Source organism: Ranitomeya variabilis, chromosome 5 (genome assembly GCF_051348905.1).
Source record: "Ranitomeya variabilis isolate aRanVar5 chromosome 5, aRanVar5.hap1, whole genome shotgun sequence".
Classification (NCBI taxonomy): domain Eukaryota; kingdom Metazoa; phylum Chordata; class Amphibia; order Anura; family Dendrobatidae; genus Ranitomeya; species Ranitomeya variabilis.
Window position 1 is genome coordinate 58246884 of NC_135236.1, and position 13140 is coordinate 58260023.

Below are 13140 nucleotides of genomic sequence, written 5' to 3' on the forward strand. Positions count from 1 at the left end.
ACGTAGCCTAAGGGTCTATATGGCTGAAAATATCCAAAAGTGACACCATTCTAAAAACTGCACCCCTCAAGGTGCTCAAAACCACATTCAAGAAGTTTATTAACCCTTCAGGTGTTTCACAGCAGCAGAAGCAACATGGAAGAAAAAAATGAACATTTAACTTTTTAGTCACAAAAATTATCATTTAGCAACATTTTTTTTTTATTTTCCCAAGTGTAAAAGAAAAAAGTGGACCCCAAAAGTTGTTGTCCAGTTTGTCCTGAGCACTCCGATACCCTATATGTGGGGGTAAACCACTGTTTGGGCACACGTCGGAGCTCGGAAGAGAAGTAGTGGCGTTTTGGAATGCAGACTTTGATGGAATGGACGTCACGTTGCGTTTGCAAAGCCCCTGATGTGCCTAAACATTAGAAACCCCCCACAAGTGACACCATTTTGGAAACTAGACCCTCCCAAGAAACTTATCTAGATGTGTGGTGAGAACTTTGAACCCCAAAAAACATGTTTGATAAATCTCCCCCTTCATAACCCTACTAAACATACTCTCCAGCTACTTTTGGACGACCCTGTATATAGATAGATAGATAGATAGATAGATAGATAGATAGATAGATAGATAGATAGATAGATAGATAGATAGATAGATAGATAGACACTTTTTTTCCTTTACTTTTTTGGAAAAAGGTTGGTGAACTTTTATATTTTTATTTACCATTTTGCATTATGGGACTTCAACCTGTGATCACTTGATTACTTTCACAACGTATACTATATTGTATAATTAGGCTGGATTTTGTTTGAGTACAAACATGGCAGACACCTTTAGTAGGCCCGACTGCCGTGACAACACTGTCGACACCCCGTTATCCATTCCCAGTGGATGGGGACTATGGAAGAGATAACTCACTCGATTCCAAATGTTTAACTCTGGCCCAGACGTCACCTCTCTGCTGTCCAGAATTCCGGAGTGTCTGTCAGCCATATCCTCCTTCTTCACCTCTTGCTTTCTAAAACTCAATGTAGACAAAACCGAACTCATCATCTTTCCCTCATCTCATGTATCTCCCCTACCTGATCTATCTATAACTGTAAACGGCATCACGCTCTCTCCCGCACCTGAAATCCGCTGCCTCGGGGTAACTCTCGACTCTGCCCTGTCCTTCAAACCGCACGTCCAAACTCTTGCCACCTCCTGTTGCCTACAAATCAAAAATATTGCCAGAATCCGTCCCTTCCTCAGCCCACAATCTACCAAAACGCTTGTGCATGTTCTCATTATCTCCCGCCTCGATTACTGCAACACCCTCCTTTGTGGCCTCCCCGCTAACTCTCTTGCACCGCTCCAGTCTGTCCTCAACTCTGCGGCCCGGCTAATCCACCTCGCTACTCCCCTGCTTCTCCCCTCTGCAAATCACTCCACTGGCTCCCAATTCCCCAACGAATCCAGTTCAAACTACTAAAGGTACCTTCACACGAAACGACTTTGTAACGATATCGCTAGCGATCCGTGACGTTGCAGCGTCCTGGCTAGTGATATCGTTTAGTTTGACACGCAGCAGCGATCAGGATCCTGCTGTGATGTCGCTGAATAAAGTTCAGAACTTTATTTGGTCGTCCGATCGCCGTGTATCGTTGTGTTTGACAGCAAAAGCAACGATACCAGCGATATTTTACACTGGTAACCAGGGTAAACATCGGGTTACTAAGCGCAGGGCCGCTCTCCACAGACCGCTCTCCAGCGACCAACGATGCCGAGGTCCCCGGGTAACCAGGGTAAACATCGAGTTGCTAAGCGCAGGGCCGCACTTAGTAACCCGATGTTTACCCTGGTTACCAGCTTAAAATGTAAAAAAAACAAACAGTACATACTTACATTCGCGTCCCCTGCCGTCCGCTTCCCACACTGACTGAGCGCCGCAAAGTGAAAGTGAAAGCACAGCACAGCGGTGACGTCACTGCTGTGCCCTGCTACTGCCGGCGCTCACACAGTGCAGGAAGCGGACGCCGGGGGATGCATGTAAGTATGTACTGTTTGTTTTTTTTACATTTAACGCTGGTAACCAGGGTAAACATCGGGTTACTAAGCGCGGCCCTGGGCTTAGCAACCCGATGTTTACCCTGGTTACCCGGGGACCTCGGCATCGTTAGTCGCTGGAGAGCGGTCTGTGTGACAGCTCTCCAGCGACCAAACAGCGACGCTGCAGCGATCGGCATCGTTGTCGCTATCGCTGCAGCGTCGCTTCGTGTGAAGGTACCTTAACACTGACCTACAAAGCCATCCACAACCTGTCCCCTCCCTATATCTCAGAACTAATCTCCCAATATCTTCCCTCACATAATCTTCGATCCTCCCAAGACCTTCTACTCTCCTCCACACTTATTCGTTCCTCACACAACCGCCTCCAAGATTTCTCCCGAATATCCCGAGCCAGTCTCAGAGGGGGATGTCACGGTGGCTGCGACCCGGTCCGTGGCCCTGGGACTCAACGTTAAATGGGAACGGGCTTTAAAGGGGAAAATGTTCAAAGTCTGTCGTGACACCACCTGTGGTGTTCGGTCAGTAGTGGGACCGACGCTGCATGGGATGTTGTGGCAGCTGGGGTGTTACACTTCCCACAGTTGAAGCGGGGTCCTATTGTGTGTGGCCAAGATGATGTTATGCGCCGATGAATAAATGGAGGAGACAAGTTGTAAGTCTTTACCTGGTTTACTGTAGTTGTAGTAGTCCACAGTCCAGTATACCAGGCACAGGTGTCCTATGGTCCGGCCAGCTCAGAGGAAATGGGAGAATCTCCTTCCCCAGTTGAGGTCCTTGAGTCCCACAAAAGCCTTGGGCTCCCGGTTCTGCGCTTCGACTCTGAGGGTGCCTGGTCACAGTTCCCCTTTAAGCCCTGTTCCTCTCCTTTGCTCCTTTCCTCTCCAGGTACTCCACATGCAATCCTCCAGGTTGTTTCTCCTTTCCTAGAGGCTGCAGTTCCTTCGTGGCTGCCAGGCCTCTCACGTCTGCTCCAGACGTCCTTCCACTACAGTGTCTCTCACTAACTACTCTCTTTGGTCTCCTAGGACCAACTGCCTAGCTCCTCCTCCAGGCCAGGATACATATTTCTTAGGGAAGCTCCCCTGAATCCGGGTCTTGAGCTCCCCCTTCTGGCCTGGATTCAGAATGTGTTGCATATGTGTGCCTTACCTGGTGAAGAGAACCCCATTGCCTCAGAGCATGACATTACCTTCCCTGAAGGAAAAGTAACATCACTGCAGCAACTGGTCACCTGGGGTGCTGCACCCCCATCCTCTGGAATTCCATGCCTCAACACGTCCGATTATCCACCACCCTCGGATCCTTCAGACGGAACCTGAAAACCCATCTCTTCAGGAAAGCCTACAGCCTGTAATAACCATTCTGCTGCCTCACCACCACCCGAGCTGCCGCCTCACCACCACCAGAGCTGCGGGCTCACCACCACCAGAGCTGCCGCCTCATCACCACCAGAGCTGCCGCCTCACCACCACCCGAGCTGCCGCCTCACCACCACCAGAGCTGCGGGCTCACCACCACCAGAGCTGCCCCCTCATCACCACCAGAGCTGCCGCCTCATCACCACCAGAGCTGCCGCCTCATCACCACCAGAGCTGCCGCCTCATCACCACCAGAGCTGCCGAACCCCCGACCTTCTGTCTCTTCCCCATTATCCCATAGAATGTAAGTCTGCAAGGACAGGGTCCTCTCCCCGTGTACCAGTCTGTCATCGTAAATTTGTTTACTGTAAACGATATCTATAACCCCTTTCTCATGTACAGCACCATGGAATTAATGGTGCTATATAAATAAATAATAATAATAACTGCTGCTGGCCCAATTGACAGTGGCATCTAAGCTGTTGTAATCACAGCTAGCCTCTGATCAAAGCAGTTAATCTCGGGTGCTGGCTGTGTAACACACCTGTGCTGTATGGAGCGGGCTGAGGTCCCAAGCTGACCCCATACATGCAATGCGCACCTTCACTGTGCCTCTACAGTGCATGTTGGTAAACTTAAAAGGGAAATTTGGCCCAACTGGGTCCCCAGACACGGTAAGCCCCAGCACTTGTACTGAGCAGAGTGAGATTTCAGCAGGTAGGAGGGACACTGAGGAGCTGTCAATCCGGCTAGATGGGGAGGACTCAATCACAGGGAAGAGGGACACTGAGGAGCTGTCAATCAGGCTAGATGGGGAGGACTCAATCACAGGGAAGAGGGACACTGAGGAGCTGTCAATCCAGCTAGGCAGGTGGAGATTAATCTGTAGGACAGAGGGACAGTTTGGAGCTATCAATCAGGCTTTAGGTGTTTGGAGATACGAAAATAGAGAAGGTCACTGAGCAGCCGTCACTCAGGCTAGGTGTCAGGAGATTGAGTATATACTTTCAGGAATGATTATACAGCCATTTTTACATGGATTATCAAATACTCCAGCCTCATCAGGTCTAACTTGTAATGTATTCAATATGTTTTGTGAAATCTGGAGACAGATTTGCTTTAAGCATCATCCTTTAACTTACCCATGGCCTCCTAGACATTTGGATATATTTATTTAATTCTGAAATTATTAATACCGTCGCTAACCCCGTAGAGGACGATTCCTGACTTTGCTATGAATTCTAGTTCTCTTTTATATAACAGGTCAGTGATAAGAATCATATGGAGAATGCTCCCTCTGCTGGACATCAGAGGATTTACAATCACAGAAAAAAAGTAATATGCACTAAAATAATATAAAAAAAATCAATTAAAATCTTAAGCCTCATCCCATATAAATGTATGTAGTGCAAGCAGAGGGTGTCACACCTGCATTGTATGCAGTCACCAAAATGATTTATGTGGATATCATTAACATCACAGCCCCTGAAGGGACTAGATTTATTAAATCAGGCATAGATTTTTTTAATTAAATGCGGCATCCTCATATGAACCTTCAGGCACACGGCGCAATACTGTCTGTTAATTCTGCCTGAACGTCTTGTAAGGAACATATTTGCTGGGTCTTTAGGCAAAGTCATAATGTGAAAGACAGAGGCTGAGACCTCAGCTCTGATCCTGTGCACCGTGCAAAAAATCATGGGGGAGGGGAGAAGACATAATACCTGGATAGAAGAATACACACATTCATTTTCCAGGAGTCCTGGAATTACCCCAGTGGAAACATCTCTGTGCATTGTTCTTCTGTGTTCTAGATGTGGTTTTTGACGTTTTACTTGAGGACACACTTTCTATTCAGTTATCTGTGAGCTCTCAGTTGTTCCCCTTACCAGAGATACGGCTAGAATACAGCGCATATGTTAGACCAGAAACACAGCTAGAGCACCGAGCATGCGTTAGACCAGGAACACAGCTAGAGTACCACGCATGCATTAGAACAAGGAAACAGCTGGAGCACTACAGATGTGTTAGACCAGAAACACAGCTAGAGCACCAAGTATGCATTAGACCAGGGAAACAGAACACTACAGATGTGTTAGACCAGGAACACAGCTAGAGTACCAAGCATGCGTTAGACCAGGAACACAGCTAGAGTACCAAGTATGCATTAGACCAGGGAAACAGAACACTACAGATGTGTTAGACCAGGAACACAGCTAGAGCACCGAGCATGCATTAGAACAAGGAAACAGCTGGAGCACTACAGATGTGTTAGACCAGAAACACAGCTAGAGCACCAAGTATGCATTAGACCAGGGAAACAGAACACTACAGATGTGTTAGACCAGGAACACAGCTAGAGCACCGAGCATGCGTTAGACTAGGAACACAGCTAGAGTACCAAGTATGCATTAGACCAGGGAAACAGAACACTACAGATGTGTTAGATCAGCAACACAGCTAGAGCACTGAGCATGCGTTAGAACAGGAACACAGCTACAGTACCAAGTATGCATTAGACCAGGGAAACAGCTGGAGCACTACAGATGTGTTAGATCAGGAACACATCTAGAGTACTGAGTATGCGTTAGACTAGGAACACAGCTACAGTACCACGCATGCATTAGACCAGGGAAACAGCTGGAGCACTACAGATGTGTTAGATCAGGAACACAGCTAGAGCACCGAGCATGCGTTAGAACAGGTCACAGATACAGTACCACGCATCTCTGGAATACAATGATAATTAAACAGCACCAGAGTTATTTTCTAAAAAGATATTTTATTAAATAAAGATACTAAAAGTTACCACCAAGGATAACAATAGCGAAAAAATAACACAAAATAAATAATAATAGATAAATTGACATGGACTTGTACTGATACGTAATGTGATCCCAAATAATGTGCTGGAGTACGCACAGCGGTCATAGGCCCTATTTAGCAGCAATCAATCCTATAGGTTACAGGCGTCCATCGTGATTAAGACACCAACAAAGGCAGCCCCACATATATATGTGGAAAAAGGGAAGGAAGAATTCCATCCCACAAACAGTAAAAAGCTGGTAAATAGTTCTATCGCATACCCTTATCAGGAGATTGCTGCTGCCAAATAATAAAAAAGTAGATGGTTAATTACCCATAAAGTCTGTTTGGTGATGAGGGACCGGACCGCTTTCCCCGACGCGCGTTTCGCGAGAGTAAACCTCGCTTCCTCAAGGGGGCGTGGTCTCAAAAATCTAAATGTCCATCTTAAATGCAAGGCCGTTACGGTTATTATAGAGTTAATATATGCAACTTTGTATATACTGCTGGTTTCTTTATATACTATATGCTTTTCTGTGTGTTTTCACAGCAAATAAATCCAGCTTTAACATGGACTTCAAAGCCCGAGAACAAACATGGCTCACACAGCTTAAAAATGTATTTAGTGATGATCCCAAGGTGCTACTTTCAGGAGATGGTAAAAATTCCCAGGAACTAATTAAAAAATTAAAGGATTTGCTCAATAGACGAACAAGAATTTGGTGGAATCGGGCCTTCCTAAATAAGTATTTGGAAAGGGGCTTAATACCACGAGGCCTTAGAGTTCAGGTATTCCCATCCTTCGAAGTGGAGGATACGATTTTTAGGGAAAAATGGGAAGATTTGGCCAATGTCTGTTCAAGAGGTTTTATGGGTCTATTGGCCCAAATGAATCAGACATCATTGATGGACCTAGATAAGGAGATTGAGGATATCCAAACAAAATTAAAACAGGATCTATCAAGTGAAACCATGATATTATTAAATAAGGACCTAGATATGGAATTTGCCAAATGGGAAAAAACTATTTGTGAGACAAAGGCAAAAAAGTTCCAACGAGATGCCCTTGACCACCAAACTAACTCGATCTATAGGTGGAATAAAAACCAAAAACGCCATAGGAGGTTCCCACGTGCTCGGTCTGCCTCTTCAGTTTCCATGGCGTCAAGTGAAGATTCAATTAGATCTAAAATAGATGTGCCACATCCCAGAGACATGAAGTCAAATTGTGAGAGAATGACAACAAGATTTAATAAATCTCAATCAGGTTCCCAGGAGAAGAGAAACAAATATGGGTCAGAGGTAATAAATCTGTCTAATCATATCTTGACTAAAGCCCATTTGGAGGTGCTCCAAAAGGGGTTAACATTCTCTCCAACCAATAATTTTAATTTGTTTACAGCTACCAAAGACCTCTTTCTCTTCTCAAGGAAACTAGTAATGAAGAAACTCATGTCTCGCGATGGGCCATCAATAACTTTAACGGATCAGGTGGAACAAGAGGCACTCAGGGACCTCGAGGACCTCTTACATGAGCAAGAATTGGACAAATTGGGTGTTCCCACAGAACATCTGTCCGAAATCAACAAGATTTCCCCCCTTGTCGGCAGTACCAGCAGTGGATATTTTTACACGCTTGGTGGCACAAGACTTTAAGGAAATTGAAACAAGACGTAGACATGATAACTTAACCTTTCGGCAATGCCAAGCCTTACAAGAATTGCAGACTTTTGATGACATTGTCATTAAGCCAGCCGACAAGGGGGGGAATGTTGTTCTTTGGCCCCGTTTTATGTACGAACGGGAGGCTAACAAACATTTAAGGGATTCCAATACATATACGAGGTTAGATAGTAATCCTGTTAATAAATTTCAGAGCCAACTTGAATTAATCCTTGAGAGTGCGGTGGAACAGGGAATTATCCCTAAAAAAATATGTGACGGACTAATAACTAAGTTCCCCAAGATACCGACACTGTATTTCATCCCAAAGGTGCATAAGGATCCTATGAACCCTCCGGGGCGCCCTATTGTCTCTGGCATAGGGGGGTTGAATGACCCGATATGCAAGTTTATTGATTTCTATTTGAAGCCTTTAGTTGAGTCGCTCCCCTCCTATGCCAGAGACACATCTGATGTCATAACTAGAATTAATGGCATACAGTTGGAGGATGACATGATCCTTGTAACTGCTGATATAGAAACCTTGTACACGTGCATTCGGTATGAAGACGGCTTGGAGGCGGTCCGCTTCTTCCTGGGGACTAGCAACTGGAATGGCCAAACTTGCAATCTTATTTTGGAACTTTTGGATTTTATTTTGACAAAATTTTTTTTCGTATTTAAGGACATTTTTTATTTACAGACATGAGGCACTGCCATGGGCGCGGCCTGTGCGCCATCCTTCGCCGGCCTATTCCTGGGTTACTGGGAGCGGGGCGTCTTCGGCGGGGATGGCGCCCGGGGCGCGGACCATGTGCAGTGCTGGTTACGTTACATTGATGATTTGTTTATTATTTGGCAAGGAACTGAAACACAATTACAGGACTTCATGCAGCAATTGAATCATAATGATGTCAATATCAGATTGACATATGATTCCAGTAAAAAGTCAATTAATTTCTTGGACATTAATATTTTTGCTGATCAAAATCTTTTTTTACAAACTGATGTTTATAGAAAACCAACATCAACTAATTCACTGCTGCATGCAAGTTCTAGTCACCCTTATAGCACAATTAAGGCCATCCCAGTTGGTCAATTCCTCAGGATGAGGCGGATCTGTTCCTCCGAATCCAATTTCCAACTGCAGGCCAATGATTTACGTGCAAGGTTTCTAGATAGGGGCTACTCCAAAAGGTGTATAAAAGCAGGATATAACCGGGCTAAGGGATGTGTAAGAGAGGACCTGCTACGTCCTAGGGCCAAATCTATTAGAATGGAAAATAAAATCCGATACATTTCTACATATAATAGCCACTGGCAGGAAATGAGAACCTGCATTCGAAAACATTGGAATGTATTAAAAACAGACCCGATAGTGGCCAAAAATCTTGGTGATGTCCCTCTTATGACATCTAGACGTAGTAGGAATTTGGGGGATATCCTAATGAGCAGCCACTATGTCCCGGCCATTGATCGTAGTAGTGCTTTCTTTCATTCAAGTGGTCCCATAAGAGGTTGCTTTTCCTGCGGGAATTGCGTAGCATGCAAAAACATTCTTCGTTCAAAAAAATTTTCAATCAGTAGACGGAAAAAAACAGTTTAATATCCGACAACATATTACTTGTAATACAACCCAAGTAATTTACTACGCAACCTGTACCTGTCCAAAGGTCTATGTGGGCCTGACCTCAAGACGTCTAGGCACCCGCACACGCGAGCATGTCCTGGACATAGTGGCAGCTGAAACAGAAACTGAAATGTCCCTTTTAAAAACATTGCCCCGTCATTTTCGGCTATTTCACAAATGTAATCCAAAAGCCCTTTCTGTAAGAGGCATAGAGCACGTACAAAGTGGAGTGAGGGGTGGCAATATCAAACGCCTCCTAGCACAGAGAGAATGCTGGTGGATTTTCACCCTCGGATCTATGGTACCTAATGGCCTAAATGAAACCATGGGCTATGCCTCGTTCTTATAATCATTCATTTGATATTGAGCCTTTCCTTTGGGTAAATAGCATGTCATAAGTGACAGACCACCTCCTGTTAGCTTTTAAAGTCTCATTTTTAATATAGAATCTTTTAACCTCTTGTCTTTGCTCTTTACTGCAGTTTTCTTTTTCTTCTTGGCAAACTGAACAAGTACAAAAATATCGAACAACTGTTGAACAACTGGTCCCGCAGACGACAATTCTCAGGAAGATTCATTTGGACATTCCAATGGGGTTCTATTTAATGTCTTTTACTTATTTAATGTGGGGAAATTCAAAATACGCCAGTCATCTAATGCACTTATTTGTATTATTATTCACTTTATTGAGTTCAGTGTGACACTATAACCTGTATATATAGTTATATTTATTCATTCATTCATTTTCATCATGTTGTCTTTATGGTAACTTATAAAACCTTTTTGTATAATGTTTTATTCACCTTTATTCACAATGTGTAAGAAGTGTCGATTATGCACTTGATATGTACTTATTATTACACTGTATTTATGGTATGATATTATGAATACACTGTATAATTTTGGCACTTTTTGTTATATCACGTAGAATATTTTAATAATTGTCGTATTTATTATATGCGCAATATTGACACGTGTATACATGTAGTTTTGCATATTTGTTTGTTTATATAATTTATTATTATGGACCGGCTTCATCCCCATTTGTCATGATTCTATATATGGCCATTAAACCCCTATGGTAACAGTATACATACCCATGTTTATTTTCCTTCGTTTTGTCTTCTGCTCCTGGCGCGACCGCTGCCCTCTGGTGCCGCTTGCGTTCCTTGCGCTTCCATGTTTCGTGCCCGGTAATGTGCGGCTAGGCGTCTGCCGCCATATCGGACATGCGCATTGGGGGTGCGGGATCGCGTTCACGGCGCCGGGGACAGCGATTGCGCAGGCACAAGGATAAGAAATGCAATTGGCCATTGTCCGGTCAGGTGACCGGCACGGCCTTGCATTTAAGATGGACATTTAGATTTTTGAGACCACGCCCCCTTGAGGAAGCGAGGTTTACTCTCGCGAAACGCGCGTCGGGGAAAGCGGTCCGGTCCCTCATCACCAAACAGACTTTATGGGTAATTAACCGTCTACTTTTTTATTATTTGGCAGCAGCAATCTCCTGATAAGGGTATGCGATAGAACTATTTACCAGCTTTTTACTGTTTGTGGGATGGAATTCTTCCTTCCCTTTTTCCACATATATATGTGGGGCTGCCTTTGTTGGTGTCTTAATCACGATGGACGCCTGTAACCTATAGGATTGATTGCTGCTAAATAGGGCCTATGACCGCTGTGCGTACTCCAGCACATTATTTGGGATCACATTACGTATCAGTACAAGTCCATGTCAATTTATCTATTATTATTTATTTTGTGTTATTTTTTCGCTATTGTTATCCTTGGTGGTAACTTTTAGTATCTTTATTTAATAAAATATCTTTTTAGAAAATAACTCTGGTGCTGTTTAATTATCATAATTATTATAGAGTTAATATATGCAACCTTGTATATACTGCTGGTTTCTTTATATACAATATCCCTGGAATACAGCTAGACACCTTTCTCTTATGCCAACTCTATCTTGGCTTATTTTAGACTATTACTTGCTGTACTCCAACAATAAAAGTAGGCCTCTAATTTTTTGTGTCTCACACGGTCACCCTTTTTTTCATGTCTTGAAACTTTGCTTTTTTTTCAAAAGGAGGGATATATCAAGACTTTTTTCAGTTTTTATGCTTTCAAAAAGTTACAAATTATATTGCGTGTTGTTTTGGCAGAAAATGTACAACTTTTTGTTATTTTATGTGCTTTCGCCAATTTTGAAAAGCAGGTTTGAAAGTGACTGTGGACATCTCCGCAAACAACCAGATTTTTTTTGGAAAGTTGAAAAAATTATTTTTTTCTCTTGTAGGTAGGAGAGTGGAAAATCAGTTCTAGACAGTTCTTAAATAAATCTCTGTTTTTGCTGTCGGATCGGAGGCAACAGCAACAGAACAGTGGACACCAGGTTTGGTGACTATACCCAAGGTATAGTCACATTTAGGTTCGGGGGTGCAAAATTGTTTTAAATCTAAAGATGCATCATATTTATCATACATTGCGTGACATCTTGATACATTTTGTAAAAATATCGGCAACACAACCACTAGCAAAACTGAACAGGCCAGAAAATAAGTGCAACAACATTGGTAAATGTGAGTATCATTACCTCCCCCTGGTGGAAACTTCCAGTACTGCAATATATATATATATATTTTATTACATAATATTAGTATTTTCATTATTAATAATAATTTTGCAATTTTATTGTATTGTATTATTTTAAATCTTTAAGCAACTTGCTTGTAGGAAAATCTACAGACATGTTAATAATGTATCTAAGTAGCAAAAACAATGCAGAGTTTGTTGACAGCTGCTTTCCTCCTTTGGCTGCTTCAGAAAAGTACTTATACAAGTATTGTCCATTGTTGATCTAAAGTGATTGTGCCCCCATCAACGTTAACAGTAAATGTGACTCAGCGAGACAGTTACACCTTAAAACGCAGATTGGGATATTCCTCCCAAAATTAAGTTATTCCCTATCCATATAGTGGAAAACTTGGCTGCTTCCTTCCAGAAATTCCTCTCCCGTCCATGAGATGTCCAGCTTTATTGAAGTGAATGGAGCTGAGCTGCAATACCACTCACCACCAGTGGACAGGTGTGGCGCTGTTTCCATAAGAAAGCAGCCGTGTTTTGTAAAAACTTTTGTTTTTTTCTGTTTCAATTTAATAGGCTTGGAAAAAAAAAAAAAAAACTCCCTTCACTGGTTTAGTTTGATAAGACGCACATGTGCACGCAGACCAGGATTAAGCGGAAGCCTCGGCTGTCTGATCCCAGCTGGTATGTGTCACACAATATCTAAAAAAGAAAAAGAAAAAAAATTGTAAGGCTCATTTTAAGTTTGCCAAAAGACATGTGGGAGACTCCCCAAATGTATGGATGAGGTGCTGTGGTCAGATGAGACCAAAATTAAAATTTTGGCCACAAAAGGTAAACGCTATGTCTAGTGCCAAACCATCACAGCTCATCACCCCAAGAACACAATCCACACAGTGAAACATGGTGGTGACAGCGTCATCAAATGGTCCACGTTGAGGGGAAGATGAATGGTGCAAAATACAGGGATATTCTTGAGCATAACCTGTTTCAGTCCGTCAGTGATTTGAGACTGGGATGGAGGTTCACCTTCCAACAAGACAATGACCCAAAGCGTACGG